The sequence below is a fragment of the Rhinoderma darwinii genome, assembly GCF_050947455.1.
Source record: "Rhinoderma darwinii isolate aRhiDar2 chromosome 5 unlocalized genomic scaffold, aRhiDar2.hap1 SUPER_5_unloc_43, whole genome shotgun sequence".
NCBI lineage: Eukaryota > Metazoa > Chordata > Amphibia > Anura > Rhinodermatidae > Rhinoderma > Rhinoderma darwinii.
This window is the reverse complement of record NW_027461802.1, coordinates 136769-159295: the sequence shown is the minus strand read 5'-3', so window position 1 is coordinate 159295 and position 22527 is coordinate 136769. Positions and strand designations below refer to the sequence as shown.

At 47.7% G+C, this 22527-nt stretch overlaps 16 non-coding genes across 16 annotated transcripts; all 16 read right to left on the bottom strand.

Moving 5' to 3' along the window:
* Positions 1-58: 58 nt before the first annotated feature.
* On the bottom strand, positions 59-249 carry LOC142693555 (U2 spliceosomal RNA). Its single transcript, XR_012861885.1, has one exon. It is a non-coding gene; the product is annotated as a U2 spliceosomal RNA (small nuclear RNA).
* A 1288-nt stretch (positions 250-1537) lies between these two features.
* On the bottom strand, positions 1538-1728 carry LOC142693504 (U2 spliceosomal RNA). Its single transcript, XR_012861839.1, has one exon. It is a non-coding gene; the product is annotated as a U2 spliceosomal RNA (small nuclear RNA).
* A 1296-nt stretch (positions 1729-3024) lies between these two features.
* Positions 3025-3215, bottom strand: LOC142693503 (U2 spliceosomal RNA). The gene has a single exon (XR_012861838.1). It is a non-coding gene; the product is annotated as a U2 spliceosomal RNA (small nuclear RNA).
* Positions 3216-4511: 1296 nt separating this feature from the next.
* On the bottom strand, positions 4512-4702 carry LOC142693502 (U2 spliceosomal RNA). Its single transcript, XR_012861837.1, has one exon. It is a non-coding gene; the product is annotated as a U2 spliceosomal RNA (small nuclear RNA).
* A 1296-nt stretch (positions 4703-5998) lies between these two features.
* Positions 5999-6189, bottom strand: LOC142693501 (U2 spliceosomal RNA). The gene has a single exon (XR_012861836.1). It is a non-coding gene; the product is annotated as a U2 spliceosomal RNA (small nuclear RNA).
* Positions 6190-7489: 1300 nt separating this feature from the next.
* On the bottom strand, positions 7490-7680 carry LOC142693499 (U2 spliceosomal RNA). Its single transcript, XR_012861835.1, has one exon. It is a non-coding gene; the product is annotated as a U2 spliceosomal RNA (small nuclear RNA).
* Positions 7681-8956: 1276 nt separating this feature from the next.
* On the bottom strand, positions 8957-9147 carry LOC142693498 (U2 spliceosomal RNA). Its single transcript, XR_012861834.1, has one exon. It is a non-coding gene; the product is annotated as a U2 spliceosomal RNA (small nuclear RNA).
* Positions 9148-10451: 1304 nt separating this feature from the next.
* Positions 10452-10642, bottom strand: LOC142693497 (U2 spliceosomal RNA). The gene has a single exon (XR_012861833.1). It is a non-coding gene; the product is annotated as a U2 spliceosomal RNA (small nuclear RNA).
* Positions 10643-11918: 1276 nt separating this feature from the next.
* LOC142693496 (U2 spliceosomal RNA) lies at positions 11919-12109 on the bottom strand. The gene has a single exon (XR_012861832.1). It is a non-coding gene; the product is annotated as a U2 spliceosomal RNA (small nuclear RNA).
* A 1292-nt stretch (positions 12110-13401) lies between these two features.
* LOC142693494 (U2 spliceosomal RNA) lies at positions 13402-13592 on the bottom strand. The gene has a single exon (XR_012861830.1). It is a non-coding gene; the product is annotated as a U2 spliceosomal RNA (small nuclear RNA).
* Positions 13593-14876: 1284 nt separating this feature from the next.
* On the bottom strand, positions 14877-15067 carry LOC142693493 (U2 spliceosomal RNA). Its single transcript, XR_012861829.1, has one exon. It is a non-coding gene; the product is annotated as a U2 spliceosomal RNA (small nuclear RNA).
* Positions 15068-16363: 1296 nt separating this feature from the next.
* On the bottom strand, positions 16364-16554 carry LOC142693492 (U2 spliceosomal RNA). The gene has a single exon (XR_012861828.1). It is a non-coding gene; the product is annotated as a U2 spliceosomal RNA (small nuclear RNA).
* A 1296-nt stretch (positions 16555-17850) lies between these two features.
* Positions 17851-18041, bottom strand: LOC142693491 (U2 spliceosomal RNA). Its single transcript, XR_012861827.1, has one exon. It is a non-coding gene; the product is annotated as a U2 spliceosomal RNA (small nuclear RNA).
* A 1284-nt stretch (positions 18042-19325) lies between these two features.
* LOC142693490 (U2 spliceosomal RNA) lies at positions 19326-19516 on the bottom strand. Its single transcript, XR_012861826.1, has one exon. It is a non-coding gene; the product is annotated as a U2 spliceosomal RNA (small nuclear RNA).
* Positions 19517-20828: 1312 nt separating this feature from the next.
* On the bottom strand, positions 20829-21019 carry LOC142693488 (U2 spliceosomal RNA). The gene has a single exon (XR_012861825.1). It is a non-coding gene; the product is annotated as a U2 spliceosomal RNA (small nuclear RNA).
* Positions 21020-22307: 1288 nt separating this feature from the next.
* Positions 22308-22498, bottom strand: LOC142693487 (U2 spliceosomal RNA). Its single transcript, XR_012861824.1, has one exon. It is a non-coding gene; the product is annotated as a U2 spliceosomal RNA (small nuclear RNA).
* Positions 22499-22527: the final 29 nt, after the last annotated feature.

Sequence of the window (22527 nt, the reverse complement as noted above, 5' to 3'; positions counted from 1 at the left end):
GAAACAATAGCAAAGACAAAAAACACTTTTGGAATCTGCTTTTAGTCAACACATAAGGAAAGGGTGCACCGGTCCTAGAAATACTGCAATACCAGGTCAATGCGTGGAGTGGACAGAGCAAGCTCTATTTCCATCTCCCTGTTCTAAAAATCCATTTAATATATGGTCCCCAGATAGGGGACGTATCAGATATTAAACTGATAAGAACAGATACTACACTTGATCTTAGCCAAAAGGCCGAGAAGCGATAACCCGAACGGGCCGCGCGTTGCCCGAGCCTGCCCGATACTGCTGTTCAGCCCTTGCAGCGATTCAGCCTACTTCTAGGCAATTCCATGGGGCCCTGCAGGCTCACACACTCACAGCTACACGGGAGGTGAATAAAGGCCGGAGAGGAAGCCAGACAGGATTTGCTTCTTTTGCTTGCACCACAATGCAGTGCTGAAAGAGGAGGAATCTACATAAAAACGCCTTCCTGGCAACGCCCAAATGCCCTGCTGCCATGCAGATAAACACTGGCAGCGGCAGCAAGTGCATGCCCACAGCCACCCCTTGTTCCTTCACACCTTGTATCAGCTGTAATCCAGTCCAGTCCAGTGCTGCCTGCTGAGCAGCACTGACCAACACTGCCTGGGCCCAGGCTTTTATCTCTGAGGCCCCATTATGATGTCAGAAAGCTGGCTCTGGAATCCTGAGGGCTCCACTATGACACGTGCAAAGTTCCGTCTGAACTTTATATAAGACGGTGAGGCTCAGTCAGTCACTCAGTGTTGCCTGAGAGGGCAACACTGCAACAGCCGGCCGCCAGGCTGTCTTTTTTTTGCACAGCTAGTTGCCTCCAGGAGGCCACAAGAGGGAGACAAGGGACTGCAAAATGGAAAATAGGCATCCACCAACTTTACAGACAACTTCTCCTTGCTCCTACAACCTCCATCCTTGCACAGTTTGTTATTCTTCTAGGTAACATAGTAACAAATCCAAATTGCTGCTCTCTTTGTAGGCAAGCAAGGCTTTGTTGCAACTGCAATTCTTACTTCTTCTTGAAATGTAGGGACGACAGTACATTCCATCACATCCATCTAGTGTACACAGGTAGGTCCATTGTGGCGGGCAGGCGAGCGGGCGGGCTGCTTTATTGGCTGTTTGCTGTTCCCCTACTCCACTCCACTATTTGACTGTTGTGCTGCATCAATCAATCAATCAATCAATCAATCAATCAATCAATCAATCAATCAATCAGTGGCTGGCTCAGGTGCAGCTCTTTAACTTACCTAAAAGGGAGGGCGGAGAGAAGACAAGGAAGGTGAATGAGGTGTTCCAATGTGAAATGCCGGAAACACAGAAACACAGACGACACACAACAAGAGGTGGCAATCTATTCATTAATTGCATTTAATCAATGAGCTCATTATCACTCATGCATTGTCCAACAGGTGTTGAAATAATGGGATTAAAAGGGGAGATCCCTTCAGAAAGACAGAAACAATAGCAAAGACAAAAAACACTTTTGGAATCTGCTTTTAGTCAACACATAAGGAAAGGGTGCACCGGTCCTGGAAATACTGCAATACCAGGTCAATGCGTGGAGTGGACAGAGCAAGCTCTATTTCCATCTCCCTGTTCTAAAAATCCATTTAATATATGGTCCCCAGATAGGGGACGTATCAGATATTAAACTGATAAGAACAGATACTACACTTGATCTTAGCCAAAAGGCCGAGAAGCGATAACCCGAACGGGCCGCGCGTTGCCCGAGCCTGCCCGATACTGCTGTTCAGCCCTTGCAGCGATTCAGCCTACTTCTAGGCAATTCCATGGGGCCCTGCAGGCTCACACACTCACAGCTACACGGGAGGTGAATAAAGGCCGGAGAGGAAGCCAGACAGGATTTGCTTCTTTTGCTTGCACCACAATGCAGTGCTGAAAGAGGAGGAATCTACATAAAAACGCCTTCCTGGCAACGCCCAAATGCCCTGCTGCCATGCAGATAAACACTGGCAGCGGCAGCAAGTGCATGCCCACAGCCACCCCTTGTTCCTTCACACCTTGTATCAGCTGTAATCCAGTCCAGTCCAGTGCTGCCTGCTGAGCAGCACTGACCAACACTGCCTGGGCCCAGGCTTTTATCTCTGAGGCCCCATTATGATGTCAGAAAGCTGGCTCTGGAATCCTGAGGGCTCCACTATGACACGTGCAAAGTTCCGTCTGAACTTTATATAAGACGGTGAGGCTCAGTCAGTCACTCAGTGTTGCCTGAGAGGGCAACACTGCAACAGCCGGCCGCCAGGCTGTCTTTTTTTTGCACAGCTAGTTGCCTCCAGGAGGCCACAAGAGGGAGACAAGGGACTGCAAAATGGAAAATAGGCATCCACCAACTTTACAGACAACTTCTCCTTGCTCCTACAACCTCCATCCTTGCACAGTTTGTTATTCTTCTAGGTAACATAGTAACAAATCCAAATTGCTGCTCTCTTTGTAGGCAAGCAAGGCTTTGTTGCAACTGCAATTCTTACTTCTTCTTGAAATGTAGGGACGACAGTACATTCCATCACATCCATCTAGTGTACACAGGTAGATCCATTGTGGCGGGCAGGCGAGCGGGCGGGCTGCTTTATTGGCTGTTTGCTGTTCCCCTACTCCACTCCACTATTTGACTGTTGTGCTGCATCAATCAATCAATCAATCAATCAATCAATCAATCAATCAATCAATCAATCAATCAATCAGTGGCTGGCTCAGGTGCAGCTCTTTAACTTACCTAAAAGGGAGGGCGGAGAGAAGACAAGGAAGGTGAATGAGGTGTTCCAATGTGAAATGCCGGAAACACAGAAACACAGACGACACACAACAAGAGGTGGCAATCTATTCATTAATTGCATTTAATCAATGAGCTCATTATCACTCATGCATTGTCCAACAGGTGTTGAAATAATGGGATTAAAAGGGGAGATCCCTTCAGAAAGACAGAAACAATAGCAAAGACAAAAAACACTTTTGGAATCTGCTTTTAGTCAACACATAAGGAAAGGGTGCACCGGTCCTGGAAATACTGCAATACCAGGTCAATGCGTGGAGTGGACAGAGCAAGCTCTATTTCCATCTCCCTGTTCTAAAAATCCATTTAATATATGGTCCCCAGATAGGGGACGTATCAGATATTAAACTGATAAGAACAGATACTACACTTGATCTTAGCCAAAAGGCCGAGAAGCGATAACCCGAACGGGCCGCGCGTTGCCCGAGCCTGCCCGATACTGCTGTTCAGCCCTTGCAGCGATTCAGCCTACTTCTAGGCAATTCCATGGGGCCCTGCAGGCTCACACACTCACAGCTACACGGGAGGTGAATAAAGGCCGGAGAGGAAGCCAGACAGGATTTGCTTCTTTTGCTTGCACCACAATGCAGTGCTGAAAGAGGAGGAATCTACATAAAAACGCCTTCCTGGCAACGCCCAAATGCCCTGCTGCCATGCAGATAAACACTGGCAGCGGCAGCAAGTGCATGCCCACAGCCACCCCTTGTTCCTTCACACCTTGTATCAGCTGTAATCCAGTCCAGTCCAGTGCTGCCTGCTGAGCAGCACTGACCAACACTGCCTGGGCCCAGGCTTTTATCTCTGAGGCCCCATTATGATGTCAGAAAGCTGGCTCTGGAATCCTGAGGGCTCCACTATGACACGTGCAAAGTTCCGTCTGAACTTTATATAAGACGGTGAGGCTCAGTCAGTCACTCAGTGTTGCCTGAGAGGGCAACACTGCAACAGCCGGCCGCCAGGCTGTCTTTTTTTTGCACAGCTAGTTGCCTCCAGGAGGCCACAAGAGGGAGACAAGGGACTGCAAAATGGAAAATAGGCATCCACCAACTTTACAGACAACTTCTCCTTGCTCCTACAACCTCCATCCTTGCACAGTTTGTTATTCTTCTAGGTAACATAGTAACAAATCCAAATTGCTGCTCTCTTTGTAGGCAAGCAAGGCTTTGTTGCAACTGCAATTCTTACTTCTTCTTGAAATGTAGGGACAACAGTACATTCCATCACATCCATCTAGTGTACACAGGTAGGTCCATTGTGGCGGGCAGGCGAGCGGGCGGGCTGCTTTATTGGCTGTTTGCTGTTCCCCTACTCCACTCCACTATTTGACTGTTGTGCTGCATCAATCAATCAATCAATCAATCAATCAATCAATCAATCAATCAATCAATCAATCAATCAGTGGCTGGCTCAGGTGCAGCTCTTTAACTTACCTAAAAGGGAGGGCGGAGAGAAGACAAGGAAGGTGAATGAGGTGTTCCAATGTGAAATGCCGGAAACACAGAAACACAGACGACACACAACAAGAGGTGGCAATCTATTCATTAATTGCATTTAATCAATGAGCTCATTATCACTCATGCATTGTCCAACAGGTGTTGAAATAATGGGATTAAAAGGGGAGATCCCTTCAGAAAGACAGAAACAATAGCAAAGACAAAAAACACTTTTGGAATCTGCTTTTAGTCAACACATAAGGAAAGGGTGCACCGGTCCTGGAAATACTGCAATACCAGGTCAATGCGTGGAGTGGACAGAGCAAGCTCTATTTCCATCTCCCTGTTCTAAAAATCCATTTAATATATGGTCCCCAGATAGGGGACGTATCAGATATTAAACTGATAAGAACAGATACTACACTTGATCTTAGCCAAAAGGCCGAGAAGCGATAACCCGAACGGGCCGCGCGTTGCCCGAGCCTGCCCGATACTGCTGTTCAGCCCTTGCAGCGATTCAGCCTACTTCTAGGCAATTCCATGGGGCCCTGCAGGCTCACACACTCACAGCTACACGGGAGGTGAATAAAGGCCGGAGAGGAAGCCAGACAGGATTTGCTTCTTTTGCTTGCACCACAATGCAGTGCTGAAAGAGGAGGAATCTACATAAAAACGCCTTCCTGGCAACGCCCAAATGCCCTGCTGCCATGCAGATAAACACTGGCAGCGGCAGCAAGTGCATGCCCACAGCCACCCCTTGTTCCTTCACACCTTGTATCAGCTGTAATCCAGTCCAGTCCAGTGCTGCCTGCTGAGCAGCACTGACCAACACTGCCTGGGCCCAGGCTTTTATCTCTGAGGCCCCATTATGATGTCAGAAAGCTGGCTCTGGAATCCTGAGGGCTCCACTATGACACGTGCAAAGTTCCGTCTGAACTTTATATAAGACGGTGAGGCTCAGTCAGTCACTCAGTGTTGCCTGAGAGGGCAACACTGCAACAGCCGGCCGCCAGGCTGTCTTTTTTTTGCACAGCTAGTTGCCTCCAGGAGGCCACAAGAGGGAGACAAGGGACTGCAAAATGGAAAATAGGCATCCACCAACTTTACAGACAACTTCTCCTTGCTCCTACAACCTCCATCCTTGCACAGTTTGTTATTCTTCTAGGTAACATAGTAACAAATCCAAATTGCTGCTCTCTTTGTAGGCAAGCAAGGCTTTGTTGCAACTGCAATTCTTACTTCTTCTTGAAATGTAGGGACGACAGTACATTCCATCACATCCATCTAGTGTACACAGGTAGGTCCATTGTGGCGGGCAGGCGAGCGGGCGGGCTGCTTTATTGGCTGTTTGCTGTTCCCCTACTCCACTCCACTATTTGACTGTTGTGCTGCATCAATCAATCAATCAATCAATCAATCAATCAATCAATCAATCAATCAATCAATCAATCAGTGGCTGGCTCAGGTGCAGCTCTTTAACTTACCTAAAAGGGAGGGCGGAGAGAAGACAAGGAAGGTGAATGAGGTGTTCCAATGTGAAATGCCGGAAACACAGAAACACAGACGACACACAACATGAGGTGGCAATCTATTCATTAATTGCATTTAATCAATGAGCTCATTATCACTCATGCATTGTCCAACAGGTGTTGAAATAATGGGATTAAAAGGGGAGATCCCTTCAGAAAGACAGAAACAATAGCAAAGACAAAAAACACTTTTGGAATCTGCTTTTAGTCAACACATAAGGAAAGGGTGCACCGGTCCTGGAAATACTGCAATACCAGGTCAATGCGTGGAGTGGACAGAGCAAGCTCTATTTCCATCTCCCTGTTCTAAAAATCCATTTAATATATGGTCCCCAGATAGGGGACGTATCAGATATTAAACTGATAAGAACAGATACTACACTTGATCTTAGCCAAAAGGCCGAGAAGCGATAACCCGAACGGGCCGCGCGTTGCCCGAGCCTGCCCGATACTGCTGTTCAGCCCTTGCAGCGATTCAGCCTACTTCTAGGCAATTCCATGGGGCCCTGCAGGCTCACACACTCACAGCTACACGGGAGGTGAATAAAGGCCGGAGAGGAAGCCAGACAGGATTTGCTTCTTTTGCTTGCACCACAATGCAGTGCTGAAAGAGGAGGAATCTACATAAAAACGCCTTCCTGGCAACGCCCAAATGCCCTGCTGCCATGCAGATAAACACTGGCAGCGGCAGCAAGTGCATGCCCACAGCCACCCCTTGTTCCTTCACACCTTGTATCAGCTGTAATCCAGTCCAGTCCAGTGCTGCCTGCTGAGCAGCACTGACCAACACTGCCTGGGCCCAGTCTTTTATCTCTGAGGCCCCATTATGATGTCAGAAAGCTGGCTCTGGAATCCTGAGGGCTCCACTATGACACGTGCAAAGTTCCGTCTGAACTTTATATAAGACGGTGAGGCTCAGTCAGTCACTCAGTGTTGCCTGAGAGGGCAACACTGCAACAGCCGGCCGCCAGGCTGTCTTTTTTTTGCACAGCTAGTTGCCTCCAGGAGGCCACAAGAGGGAGACAAGGGACTGCAAAATGGAAAATAGGCATCCACCAACTTTACAGACAACTTCTCCTTGCTCCTACAACCTCCATCCTTGCACAGTTTGTTATTCTTCTAGGTAACATAGTAACAAATCCAAATTGCTGCTCTCTTTGTAGGCAAGCAAGGCTTTGTTGCAACTGCAATTCTTACTTCTTCTTGAAATGTAGGGACGACAGTACATTCCATCACATCCATCTAGTGTACACAGGTAGGTCCATTGTGGCGGGCAGGCGAGCGGGCGGGCTGCTTTATTGGCTGTTTGCTGTTCCCCTACTCCACTCCACTATTTGACTGTTGTGCTGCATCAATCAATCAATCAATCAATCAATCAATCAATCAATCAATCAATCAATCAATCAATCAATCAGTGGCTGGCTCAGGTGCAGCTCTTTAACTTACCTAAAAGGGAGGGCGGAGAGAAGACAAGGAAGGTGAATGAGGTGTTCCAATGTGAAATGCCGGAAACACAGAAACACAGACGACACACAACAAGAGGTGGCAATCTATTCATTAATTGCATTTAATCAATGAGCTCATTATCACTCATGCATTGTCCAACAGGTGTTGAAATAATGGGATTAAAAGGGGAGATCCCTTCAGAAAGACAGAAACAATAGCAAAGACAAAAAACACTTTTGGAATCTGCTTTTAGTCAACACATAAGGAAAGGGTGCACCGGTCCTGGAAATACTGCAATACCAGGTCAATGCGTGGAGTGGACAGAGCAAGCTCTATTTCCATCTCCCTGTTCTAAAAATCCATTTAATATATGGTCCCCAGATAGGGGACGTATCAGATATTAAACTGATAAGAACAGATACTACACTTGATCTTAGCCAAAAGGCCGAGAAGCGATAACCCGAACGGGCCGCGCGTTGCCCGAGCCTGCCCGATACTGCTGTTCAGCCCTTGCAGCGATTCAGCCTACTTCTAGGCAATTCCATGGGGCCCTGCAGGCTCACACACTCACAGCTACACGGGAGGTGAATAAAGGCCGGAGAGGAAGCCAGACAGGATTTGCTTCTTTTGCTTGCACCACAATGCAGTGCTGAAAGAGGAGGAATCTACATAAAAACGACTTCCTGGCAACGCCCAAATGCCTTGCTGCCATGCAGATAAACACTGGCAGCGGCAGCAAGTGCATGCCCACAGCCACCCCTTGTTCCTTCACACCTTGTATCAGCTGTAATCCAGTCCAGTCCAGTGCTGCCTGCTGAGCAGCACTGACCAACACTGCCTGGGCCCAGGCTTTTATCTCTGAGGCCCCATTATGATGTCAGAAAGCTGGCTCTGGAATCCTGAGGGCTCCACTATGACACGTGCAAAGTTCCGTCTGAACTTTATATAAGACGGTGAGGCTCAGTCAGTCACTCAGTGTTGCCTGAGAGGGCAACACTGCAACAGCCGGCCGCCAGGCTGTCTTTTTTTTGCACAGCTAGTTGCCTCCAGGAGGCCACAAGAGGGAGACAAGGGACTGCAAAATGGAAAATAGGCATCCACCAACTTTACAGACAACTTCTCCTTGCTCCTACAACCTCCATCCTTGCACAGTTTGTTATTCTTCTAGGTAACATAGTAACAAATCCAAATTGCTGCTCTCTTTGTAGGCAAGCAAGGCTTTGTTGCAACTGCAATTCTTACTTCTTCTTGAAATGTAGGGACGACAGTACATTCCATCACATCCATCTAGTGTACACAGGTAGGTCCATTGTGGCGGGCAGGCGAGCGGGCGGGCTGCTTTATTGGCTGTTTGCTGTTCCCCTACTCCACTCCACTATTTGACTGTTGTGCTGCATCAATCAATCAATCAATCAATCAATCAATCAATCAATCAGTGGCTGGCTCAGGTGCAGCTCTTTAACTTACCTAAAAGGGAGGGCGGAGAGAAGACAAGGAAGGTGAATGAGGTGTTCCAATGTGAAATGCCGGAAACACAGAAACACAGACGACACACAACAAGAGGTGGCAATCTATTCATTAATTGCATTTAATCAATGAGCTCATTATCACTCATGCATTGTCCAACAGGTGTTGAAATAATGGGATTAAAAGGGGAGATCCCTTCAGAAAGACAGAAACAATAGCAAAGACAAAAAACACTTTTGGAATCTGCTTTTAGTCAACACATAAGGAAAGGGTGCACCGGTCCTGGAAATACTGCAATACCAGGTCAATGCGTGGAGTGGACAGAGCAAGCTCTATTTCCATCTCCCTGTTCTAAAAATCCATTTAATATATGGTCCCCAGATAGGGGACGTATCAGATATTAAACTGATAAGAACAGATACTACACTTGATCTTAGCCAAAAGGCCGAGAAGCGATAACCCGAACGGGCCGCGCGTTGCCCGAGCCTGCCCGATACTGCTGTTCAGCCCTTGCAGCGATTCAGCCTACTTCTAGGCAATTCCATGGGGCCCTGCAGGCTCACACACTCACAGCTACACGGGAGGTGAATAAAGGCCGGAGAGGAAGCCAGACAGGATTTGCTTCTTTTGCTTGCACCACAATGCAGTGCTGAAAGAGGAGGAATCTACATAAAAACGCCTTCCTGGCAACGCCCAAATGCCCTGCTGCCATGCAGATAAACACTGGCAGCGGCAGCAAGAGCATGCCCACAGCCACCCCTTGTTCCTTCACACCTTGTATCAGCTGTAATCCAGTCCAGTCCAGTGCTGCCTGCTGAGCAGCACTGACCAACACTGCCTGGGCCCAGGCTTTTATCTCTGAGGCCCCATTATGATGTCAGAAAGCTGGCTCTGGAATCCTGAGGGCTCCACTATGACACGTGCAAAGTTCCGTCTGAACTTTATATAAGACGGTGAGGCTCAGTCAGTCACTCAGTGTTGCCTGAGAGGGCAACACTGCAACAGCCGGCCGCCAGGCTGTCTTTTTTTTGCACAGCTAGTTGCCTCCAGGAGGCCACAAGAGGGAGACAAGGGACTGCAAAATGGAAAATAGGCATCCACCAACTTTACAGACAACTTCTCCTTGCTCCTACAACCTCCATCCTTGCACAGTTTGTTATTCTTCTAGGTAACATAGTAACAAATCCAAATTGCTGCTCTCTTTGTAGGCAAGCAAGGCTTTGTTGCAACTGCAATTCTTACTTCTTCTTGAAATGTAGGGACGACAGTACATTCCATCACATCCATCTAGTGTACACAGGTAGGTCCATTGTGGCGGGCAGGCGAGCGGGCGGGCTGCTTTATTGGCTGTTTGCTGTTCCCCTACTCCACTCCACTATTTGACTGTTGTGCTGCATCAATCAATCAATCAATCAATCAATCAATCAATCAATCAATCAATCAATCAATCAATCAATCAATCAGTGGCTGGCTCAGGTGCAGCTCTTTAACTTACCTAAAAGGGAGGGCGGAGAGAAGACAAGGAAGGTGAATGAGGTGTTCCAATGTGAAATGCCGGAAACACAGAAACACAGACGACACACAACAAGAGGTGGCAATCTATTCATTAATTGCATTTAATCAATGAGCTCATTATCACTCATGCATTGTCCAACAGGTGTTGAAATAATGGGATTAAAAGGGGAGATCCCTTCAGAAAGACAGAAACAATAGCAAAGACAAAAAACACTTTTGGAATCTGCTTTTAGTCAACACATAAGGAAAGGGTGCACCGGTCCTGGAAATACTGCAATACCAGGTCAATGCGTGGAGTGGACAGAGCAAGCTCTATTTCCATCTCCCTGTTCTAAAAATCCATTTAATATATGGTCCCCAGATAGGGGACGTATCAGATATTAAACTGATAAGAACAGATACTACACTTGATCTTAGCCAAAAGGCCGAGAAGCGATAACCCGAACGGGCCGCGCGTTGCCCGAGCCTGCCCGATACTGCTGTTCAGCCCTTGCAGCGATTCAGCCTACTTCTAGGCAATTCCATGGGGCCCTGCAGGCTCACACACTCACAGCTACACGGGAGGTGAATAAAGGCCGGAGAGGAAGCCAGACAGGATTTGCTTCTTTTGCTTGCACCACAATGCAGTGCTGAAAGAGGAGGAATCTACATAAAAACGCCTTCCTGGCAACGCCCAAATGCCCTGCTGCCATGCAGATAAACACTGGCAGCGGCAGCAAGTGCATGCCCACAGCCACCCCTTGTTCCTTCACACCTTGTATCAGCTGTAATCCAGTCCAGTCCAGTGCTGCCTGCTGAGCAGCACTGACCAACACTGCCTGGGCCCAGGCTTTTATCTCTGAGGCCCCATTATGATGTCAGAAAGCTGGCTCTGGAATCCTGAGGGCTCCACTATGACACGTGCAAAGTTCCGTCTGAACTTTATATAAGACGGTGAGGCTCAGTCAGTCACTCAGTGTTGCCTGAGAGGGCAACACTGCAACAGCCGGCCGCCAGGCTGTCTTTTTTTTGCACAGCTAGTTGCCTCCAGGAGGCCACAAGAGGGAGACAAGGGACTGCAAAATGGAAAATAGGCATCCACCAACTTTACAGACAACTTCTCCTTGCTCCTACAACCTCCATCCTTGCACAGTTTGTTATTCTTCTAGGTAACATAGTAACAAATCCAAATTGCTGCTCTCTTTGTAGGCAAGCAAGGCTTTGTTGCAACTGCAATTCTTACTTCTTCTTGAAATGTAGGGACGACAGTACATTCCATCACATCCATCTAGTGTACACAGGTAGGTCCATTGTGGCGGGCAGGCGAGCGGGCGGGCTGCTTTATTGGCTGTTTGCTGTTCCCCTACTCCACTCCACTATTTGACTGTTGTGCTGCATCAATCAATCAATCAATCAATCAATCAATCAATCAATCAGTGGCTGGCTCAGGTGCAGCTCTTTAACTTACCTAAAAGGGAGGGCGGAGAGAAGACAAGGAAGGTGAATGAGGTGTTCCAATGTGAAATGCCGGAAACACAGAAACACAGACGACACACAACAAGAGGTGGCAATCTATTCATTAATTGCATTTAATCAATGAGCTCATTATCACTCATGCATTGTCCAACAGGTGTTGAAATAATGGGATTAAAAGGGGAGATCCCTTCAGAAAGACAGAAACAATAGCAAAGACAAAAAACACTTTTGGAATCTGCTTTTAGTCAACACATAAGGAAAGGGTGCACCGGTCCTGGAAATACTGCAATACCAGGTCAATGCGTGGAGTGGACAGAGCAAGCTCTATTTCCATCTCCCTGTTCTAAAAATCCATTTAATATATGGTCCCCAGATAGGGGACGTATCAGATATTAAACTGATAAGAACAGATACTACACTTGATCTTAGCCAAAAGGCCGAGAAGCGATAACCCGAACGGGCCGCGCGTTGCCCGAGCCTGCCCGATACTGCTGTTCAGCACTTGCAGCGATTCAGCCTACTTCTAGGCAATTCCATGGGGCCCTGCAGGCTCACACACTCACAGCTACACGGGAGGTGAATAAAGGCCGGAGAGGAAGCCAGACAGGATTTGCTTCTTTTGCTTGCACCACAATGCAGTGCTGAAAGAGGAGGAATCTACATAAAAACGCCTTCCTGGCAACGCCCAAATGCCCTGCTGCCATGCAGATAAACACTGGCAGCGGCAGCAAGTGCATGCCCACAGCCACCCCTTGTTCCTTCACACCTTGTATCAGCTGTAATCCAGTCCAGTCCAGTGCTGCCTGCTGAGCAGCACTGACCAACACTGCCTGGGCCCAGGCTTTTATCTCTGAGGCCCCATTATGATGTCAGAAAGCTGGCTCTGGAATCCTGAGGGCTCCACTATGACACGTGCAAAGTTCCGTCTGAACTTTATATAAGACGGTGAGGCTCAGTCAGTCACTCAGTGTTGCCTGAGAGGGCAACACTGCAACAGCCGGCCGCCAGGCTGTCTTTTTTTTGCACAGCTAGTTGCCTCCAGGAGGCCACAAGAGGGAGACAAGGGACTGCAAAATGGAAAATAGGCATCCACCAACTTTACAGACAACTTCTCCTTGCTCCTACAACCTCCATCCTTGCACAGTTTGTTATTCTTCTAGGTAACATAGTAACAAATCCAAATTGCTGCTCTCTTTGTAGGCAAGCAAGGCTTTGTTGCAACTGCAATTCTTACTTCTTCTTGAAATGTAGGGACGACAGTACATTCCATCACATCCATCTAGTGTACACAGGTAGGTCCATTGTGGCGGGCAGGCGAGCGGGCGGGCTGCTTTATTGGCTGTTTGCTGTTCCCCTACTCCACTCCACTATTTGACTGTTGTGCTGCATCAATCAATCAATCAATCAATCAATCAATCAATCAATCAATCAATCAATCAATCAGTGGCTGGCTCAGGTGCAGCTCTTTAACTTACCTAAAAGGGAGGGCGGAGAGAAGACAAGGAAGGTGAATGAGGTGTTCCAATGTGAAATGCCGGAAACACAGAAACACAGACGACACACAACAAGAGGTGGCAATCTATTCATTAATTGCATTTAATCAATGAGCTCATTATCACTCATGCATTGTCCAACAGGTGTTGAAATAATGGGATTAAAAGGGGAGATCCCTTCAGAAAGACAGAAACAATAGCAAAGACAAAAAACACTTTTGGAATCTGCTTTTAGTCAACACATAAGGAAAGGGTGCACCGGTCCTGGAAATACTGCAATACCAGGTCAATGCGTGGAGTGGACAGAGCAAGCTCTATTTCCATCTCCCTGTTCTAAAAATCCATTTAATATATGGTCCCCAGATAGGGGACGTATCAGATATTAAACTGATAAGAACAGATACTACACTTGATCTTAGCCAAAAGGCCGAGAAGCGATAACCCGAACGGGCCGCGCGTTGCCCGAGCCTGCCCGATACTGCTGTTCAGCCCTTGCAGCGATTCAGCCTACTTCTAGGCAATTCCATGGGGCCCTGCAGGCTCACACACTCACAGCTACACGGGAGGTGAATAAAGGCCGGAGAGGAAGCCAGACAGGATTTGCTTCTTTTGCTTGCACCACAATGCAGTGCTGAAAGAGGAGGAATCTACATAAAAACGCCTTCCTGGCAACGCCCAAATGCCCTGCTGCCATGCAGATAAACACTGGCAGCGGCAGCAAGTGCATGCCCACAGCCACCCCTTGTTCCTTCACACCTTGTATCAGCTGTAATCCAGTCCAGTCCAGTGCTGCCTGCTGAGCAGCACTGACCAACACTGCCTGGGCCCAGGCTTTTATCTCTGAGGCCCCATTATGATGTCAGAAAGCTGGCTCTGGAATCCTGAGGGCTCCACTATGACACGTGCAAAGTTCCGTCTGAACTTTATATAAGACGGTGAGGCTCAGTCAGTCACTCAGTGTTGCCTGAGAGGGCAACACTGCAACAGCCGGCCGCCAGGCTGTCTTTTTTTTGCACAGCTAGTTGCCTCCAGGAGGCCACAAGAGGGAGACAAGGGACTGCAAAATGGAAAATAGGCATCCACCAACTTTACAGACAACTTCTCCTTGCTCCTACAACCTCCATCCTTGCACAGTTTGTTATTCTTCTAGGTAACATAGTAACAAATCCAAATTGCTGCTCTCTTTGTAGGCAAGCAAGGCTTTGTTGCAACTGCAATTCTTACTTCTTCTTGAAATGTAGGGACGACAGTACATTCCATCACATCCATCTAGTGTACACAGGTAGGTCCATTGTGGCGGGCAGGCGAGCGGGCGGGCTGCTTTATTGGCTGTTTGCTGTTCCCCTACTCCACTCCACTATTTGACTGTTGTGCTGCATCAATCAATCAATCAATCAATCAATCAATCAATCAATCAATCAATCAGTGGCTGGCTCAGGTGCAGCTCTTTAACTTACCTAAAAGGGAGGGCGGAGAGAAGACAAGGAAGGTGAATGAGGTGTTCCAATGTGAAATGCCGGAAACACAGAAACACAGACGACACACAACAAGAGGTGGCAATCTATTCATTAATTGCATTTAATCAATGAGCTCATTATCACTCATGCATTGTCCAACAGGTGTTGAAATAATGGGATTAAAAGGGGAGATCCCTTCAGAAAGACAGAAACAATAGCAAAGACAAAAAACACTTTTGGAATCTGCTTTTAGTCAACACATAAGGAAAGGGTGCACCGGTCCTGGAAATACTGCAATACCAGGTCAATGCGTGGAGTGGACAGAGCAAGCTCTATTTCCATCTCCCTGTTCTAAAAATCCATTTAATATATGGTCCCCAGATAGGGGACGTATCAGATATTAAACTGATAAGAACAGATACTACACTTGATCTTAGCCAAAAGGCCGAGAAGCGATAACCCGAACGGGCCGCGCGTTGCCCGAGCCTGCCCGATACTGCTGTTCAGCCCTTGCAGCGATTCAGCCTACTTCTAGGCAATTCCATGGGGCCCTGCAGGCTCACACACTCACAGCTACACGGGAGGTGAATAAAGGCCGGAGAGGAAGCCAGACAGGATTTGCTTCTTTTGCTTGCACCACAATGCAGTGCTGAAAGAGGAGGAATCTACATAAAAACGCCTTCCTGGCAACGCCCAAATGCCCTGCTGCCATGCAGATAAACACTGGCAGCGGCAGCAAGTGCATGCCCACAGCCACCCCTTGTTCCTTCACACCTTGTATCAGCTGTAATCCAGTCCAGTCCAGTGCTGCCTGCTGAGCAGCACTGACCAACACTGCCTGGGCCCAGGCTTTTATCTCTGAGGCCCCATTATGATGTCAGAAAGCTGGCTCTGGAATCCTGAGGGCTCCACTATGACACGTGCAAAGTTCCGTCTGAACTCTATATAAGACGGTGAGGCTCAGTCAGTCACTCAGTGTTGCCTGAGAGGGCAACACTGCAACAGCCGGCCGCCAGGCTGTCTTTTTTTTGCACAGCTAGTTGCCTCCAGGAGGCCACAAGAGGGAGACAAGGGACTGCAAAATGGAAAATAGGCATCCACCAACTTTACAGACAACTTCTCCTTGCTCCTACAACCTCCATCCTTGCACAGTTTGTTATTCTTCTAGGTAACATAGTAACAAATCCAAATTGCTGCTCTCTTTGTAGGCAAGCAAGGCTTTGTTGCAACTGCAATTCTTACTTCTTCTTGAAATGTAGGGACGACAGTACATTCCATCACATCCATCTAGTGTACACAGGTAGGTCCATTGTGGCGGGCAGGCGAGCGGGCGGGCTGCTTTATTGGCTGTTTGCTGTTCCCCTACTCCACTCCACTATTTGACTGTTGTGCTGCATCAATCAATCAATCAATCAATCAATCAATCAATCAATCAATCAATCAATCAATCAATCAGTGGCTGGCTCAGGTGCAGCTCTTTAACTTACCTAAAAGGGAGGGCGGAGAGAAGACAAGGAAGGTGAATGAGGTGTTCCAATGTGAAATGCCGGAAACACAGAAACACAGACGACACACAACAAGAGGTGGCAATCTATTCATTAATTGCATTTAATCAATGAGCTCATTATCACTCATGCATTGTCCAACAGGTGTTGAAATAATGGGATTAAAAGGGGAGATCCCTTCAGAAAGACAGAAACAATAGCAAAGACAAAAAACACTTTTGGAATCTGCTTTTAGTCAACACATAAGGAAAGGGTGCACCGGTCCTGGAAATACTGCAATACCAGGTCAATGCGTGGAGTGGACAGAGCAAGCTCTATTTCCATCTCCCTGTTCTAAAAATCCATTTAATATATGGTCCCCAGATAGGGGACGTATCAGATATTAAACTGATAAGAACAGATACTACACTTGATCTTAGCCAAAAGGCCGAGAAGCGATAACCCGAACGGGCCGCGCGTTGCCCGAGCCTGCCCGATACTGCTGTTCAGCCCTTGCAGCGATTCAGCCTACTTCTAGGCAATTCCATGGGGCCCTGCAGGCTCACACACTCACAGCTACACGGGAGGTGAATAAAGGCCGGAGAGGAAGCCAGACAGGATTTGCTTCTTTTGCTTGCACCACAATGCAGTGCTGAAAGAGGAGGAATCTACATAAAAACGCCTTCCTGGCAACGCCCAAATGCCCTGCTGCCATGCAGATAAACACTGGCAGCGGCAGCAAGTGCATGCCCACAGCCACCCCTTGTTCCTTCACACCTTGTATCAGCTGTAATCCAGTCCAGTCCAGTGCTGCCTGCTGAGCAGCACTGACCAACACTGCCTGGGCCCAGGCTTTTATCTCTGAGGCCCCATTATGATGTCAGAAAGCTGGCTCTGGAATCCTGAGGGCTCCACTATGACACGTGCAAAGTTCCGTCTGAACTCTATATAAGACGGTGAGGCTCAGTCAGTCACTCAGTGTTGCCTGAGAGGGCAACACTGCAACAGCCGGCCGCCAGGCTGTCTTTTTTTTGCACAGCTAGTTGCCTCCAGGAGGCCACAAGAGGGAGACAAGGGACTGCAAAATGGAAAATAGGCATCCACCAACTTTACAGACAACTTCTCCTTGCTCCTACAACCTCCATCCTTGCACAGTTTGTTATTCTTCTAGGTAACATAGTAACAAATCCAAATTGCTGCTCTCTTTGTAGGCAAGCAAGGCTTTGTTGCAACTGCAATTCTTACTTCTTCTTGAAATGTAGGGACGACAGTACATTCCATCACATCCATCTAGTGTACACAGGTAGGTCCATTGTGGCGGGCAGGCGAGCGGGCGGGCTGCTTTATTGGCTGTTTGCTGTTCCCCTACTCCACTCCACTATTTGACTGTTGTGCTGCATCAATCAATCAATCAATCAATCAATCAATCAATCAATCAATCAATCAATCAATCAATCAGTGGCTGGCTCAGGTGCAGCTCTTTAACTTACCTAAAAGGGAGGGCGGAGAGAAGACAAGGAAGGTGAATGAGGTGTTCCAATGTGAAATGCCGGAAACACAGAAACACAGACGACACACAACAAGAGGTGGCAATCTATTCATTAATTGCATTTAATCAATGAGCTCATTATCACTCATGCATTGTCCAACAGGTGTTGAAATAATGGGATTAAAAGGGGAGATCCCTTCAGAAAGACAGAAACAATAGCAAAGACAAAAAACACTTTTGGAATCTGCTTTTAGTCAACACATAAGGAAAGGGTGCACCGGTCCTGGAAATACTGCAATACCAGGTCAATGCGTGGAGTGGACAGAGCAAGCTCTATTTCCATCTCCCTGTTCTAAAAATCCATTTAATATATGGTCCCCAGATAGGGGACGTATCAGATATTAAACTGATAAGAACAGATACTACACTTGATCTTAGCCAAAAGGCCGAGAAGCGATAACCCGAACGGGCCGCGCGTTGCCCGAGCCTGCCCGATACTGCTGTTCAGCCCTTGCAGCGATTCAGCCTACTTCTAGGCAATTCCATGGGGCCCTGCAGGCTCACACACTCACAGCTACACGGGAGGTGAATAAAGGCCGGAGAGGAAGCCAGACAGGATTTGCTTCTTTTGCTTGCACCACAATGCAGTGCTGAAAGAGGAGGAATCTACATAAAAACGCCTTCCTGGCAACGCCCAAATGCCCTGCTGCCATGCAGATAAACACTGGCAGCGGCAGCAAGTGCATGCCCACAGCCACCCCTTGTTCCTTCACACCTTGTATCAGCTGTAATCCAGTCCAGTCCAGTGCTGCCTGCTGAGCAGCACTGACCAACACTGCCTGGGCCCAGGCTTTTATCTCTGAGGCCCCATTATGATGTCAGAAAGCTGGCTCTGGAATCCTGAGGGCTCCACTATGACACGTGCAAAGTTCCGTCTGAACTTTATATAAGACGGTGAGGCTCAGTCAGTCACTCAGTGTTGCCTGAGAGGGCAACACTGCAACAGCCGGCCGCCAGGCTGTCTTTTTTTTGCACAGCTAGTTGCCTCCAGGAGGCCACAAGAGGGAGACAAGGGACTGCAAAATGGAAAATAGGCATCCACCAACTTTACAGACAACTTCTCCTTGCTCCTACAACCTCCATCCTTGCACAGTTTGTTATTCTTCTAGGTAACATAGTAACAAATCCAAATTGCTGCTCTCTTTGTAGGCAAGCAAGGCTTTGTTGCAACTGCAATTCTTACTTCTTCTTGAAATGTAGGGACGACAGTACATTCCATCACATCCATCTAGTGTACACAGGTAGGTCCATTGTGGCGGGCAGGCGAGCGGGCGGGCTGCTTTATTGGCTGTTTGCTGTTCCACTACTCCACTCCACTATTTGACTGTTGTGCTGCATCAATCAATCAATCAATCAATCAATCAATCAATCAATCAATCAATCAGTGGCTGGCTCAGGTGCAGCTCTTTAACTTACCTAAAAGGGAGGGCGGAGAGAAGACAAGGAAGGTGAATGAGGTGTTCCAATGTGAAATGCCGGAAACACAGAAACACAGACGACACACAACAAGAGGTGGCAATCTATTCATTAATTGCATTTAATCAATGAGCTCATTATCACTCATGCATTGTCCAACAGGTGTTGAAATAATGGGATTAAAAGGGGAGATCCCTTCAGAAAGACAGAAACAATAGCAAAGACAAAAAACACTTTTGGAATCTGCTTTTAGTCAACACATAAGGAAAGGGTGCACCGGTCCTGGAAATACTGCAATACCAGGTCAATGCGTGGAGTGGACAGAGCAAGCTCTATTTCCATCTCCCTGTTCTAAAAATCCATTTAATATATGGTCCCCAGATAGGGGACGTATCAGATATTAAACTGATAAGAACAGATACTACACTTGATCTTAGCCAAAAGGCCGAGAAGCGATAACCCGAACGGGCCGCGCGTTGCCCGAGCCTGCCCGATACTGCTGTTCAGCCCTTGCAGCGATTCAGCCTACTTCTAGGCAATTCCATGGGGCCCTGCAGGCTCACACACTCACAGCTACACGGGAGGTGAATAAAGGCCGGAGAGGAAGCCAGACAGGATTTGCTTCTTTTGCTTGCACCACAATGCAGTGCTGAAAGAGGAGGAATCTACATAAAAACGCCTTCCTGGCAACGCCCAAATGCCCTGCTGCCATGCAGATAAACACTGGCAGCAGCAGCAAGTGCATGCCCACAGCCACCCCTTGTTCCTTCACACCTTGTATCAGCTGTAATCCAGTCCAGTCCAGTGCTGCCTGCTGAGCAGCACTGACCAACACTGCCTGGGCCCAGGCTTTTATCTCTGAGGCCCCATTATGATGTCAGAAAGCTGGCTCTGGAATCCTGAGGGCTCCACTATGACACGTGCAAAGTTCCGTCTGAACTTTATATAAGACGGTGAGGCTCAGTCAGTCACTCAGTGTTGCCTGAGAGGGCAACACTGCAACAGCCGGCCGCCAGGCTGTCTTTTTTTTGCACAGCTAGTTGCCTCCAGGAGGCCACAAGAGGGAGACAAGGGACTGCAAAATGGAAAATAGGCATCCACCAACTTTACAGACAACTTCTCCTTGCTCCTACAACCTCCATCCTTGCACAGTTTGTTATTCTTCTAGGTAACATAGTAACAAATCCAAATTGCTGCTCTCTTTGTAGGCAAGCAAGGCTTTGTTGCAACTGCAATTCTTACTTCTTCTTGAAATGTAGGGACGACAGTACATTCCATCACATCCATCTAGTGTACACAGGTAGGTCCATTGTGGCGGGCAGGCGAGCGGGCGGGCTGCTTTATTGGCTGTTTGCTGTTCCCCTACTCCACTCCACTATTTGACTGTTGTGCTGCATCAATCAATCAATCAATCAATCAATCAATCAATCAATCAATCAATCAATCAATCAATCAATCAATCAATCAATCAGTGGCTGGCTCAGGTGCAGCTCTTTAACTTACCTAAAAGGGAGGGCGGAGAGAAGACAAGGAAGGTGAATGAGGTGTTCCAATGTGAAATGCCGGAAACACAGAAACACAGACGACACACAACAAGAGGTGGCAATCTATTCATTAATTGCATTTAATCAATGAGCTCATTATCACTCATGCATTGTCCAACAGGTGTTGAAATAATGGGATTAAAAGGGGAGATCCCTTCAGAAAGACAGAAACAATAGCAAAGACAAAAAACACTTTTGGAATCTGCTTTTAGTCAACACATAAGGAAAGGGTGCACCGGTCCTGGAAATACTGCAATACCAGGTCAATGCGTGGAGTGGACAGAGCAAGCTCTATTTCCATCTCCCTGTTCTAAAAATCCATTTAATATATGGTCCCCAGATAGGGGACGTATCAGATATTAAACTGATAAGAACAGATACTACACTTGATCTTAGCCAAAAGGCCGAGAAGCGATAACCCGAACGGGCCGCGCGTTGCCCGAGCCTGCCCGATACTGCTGTTCAGCCCTTGCAGCGATTCAGCCTACTTCTAGGCAATTCCATGGGGCCCTGCAGGCTCACACACTCACAGCTACACGGGAGGTGAATAAAGGCCGGAGAGGAAGCCAGACAGGATTTGCTTCTTTTGCTTGCACCACAATGCAGTGCTGAAAGAGGAGGAATCTACATAAAAACGCCTTCCTGGCAACGCCCAAATGCCCTGCTGCCATGCAGATAAACACTGGCAGCGGCAGCAAGTGCATGCCCACAGCCACCCCTTGTTCCTTCACACCTTGTATCAGCTGTAATCCAGTCCAGTCCAGTGCTGCCTGCTGAGCAGCACTGACCAACACTGCCTGGGCCCAGGCTTTTATCTCTGAGGCCCCATTATGATGTCAGAAAGCTGGCTCTGGAATCCTGAGGGCTCCACTATGACACGTGCAAAGTTCCGTCTGAACTTTATATAAGACGGTGAGGCTCAGTCAGTCACTCAGTGTTGCCTGAGAGGGCAACACTGCAACAGCCGGCCGCCAGGCTGTCTTTTTTTTGCACAGCTAGTTGCCTCCAGGAGGCCACAAGAGGGAGACAAGGGACTGCAAAATGGAAAATAGGCATCCACCAACTTTACAGACAACTTCTCCTTGCTCCTACAACCTCCATCCTTGCACAGTTTGTTATTCTTCTAGGTAACATAGTAACAAATCCAAATTGCTGCTCTCTTTGTAGGCAAGCAAGGCTTTGTTGCAACTGCAATTCTTACTTCTTCTTGAAATGTAGGGACGACAGTACATTCCATCACATCCATCTAGTGTACACAGGTAGGTCCATTGTGGCGGGCAGGCGAGCGGGCGGGCTGCTTTATTGGCTGTTTGCTGTTCCCCTACTCCACTCCACTATTTGACTGTTGTGCTGCATCAATCAATCAATCAATCAATCAATCAATCAATCAATCAATCAATCAATCAGTGGCTGGCTCAGGTGCAGCTCTTTAACTTACCTAAAAGGGAGGGCGGAGAGAAGACAAGGAAGGTGAATGAGGTGTTCCAATGTGAAATGCCGGAAACACAGAAACACAGACGACACACAACAAGAGGTGGCAATCTATTCATTAATTGCATTTAATCAATGAGCTCATTATCACTCATGCATTGTCCAACAGGTGTTGAAATAATGGGATTAAAAGGGGAGATCCCTTCAGAAAGACAGAAACAATAGCAAAGACAAAAAACACTTTTGGAATCTGCTTTTAGTCAACACATAAGGAAAGGGTGCACCGGTCCTGGAAATACTGCAATACCAGGTCAATGCGTGGAGTGGACAGAGCAAGCTCTATTTCCATCTCCCTGTTCTAAAAATCCATTTAATATATGGTCCCCAGATAGGGGACGTATCAGATATTAAACTGATAAGAACAGATACTACACTTGATCTTAGCCAAAAGGCCGAGAAGCGATAACCCGAACGGGCCGCGCGTTGCCCGAGC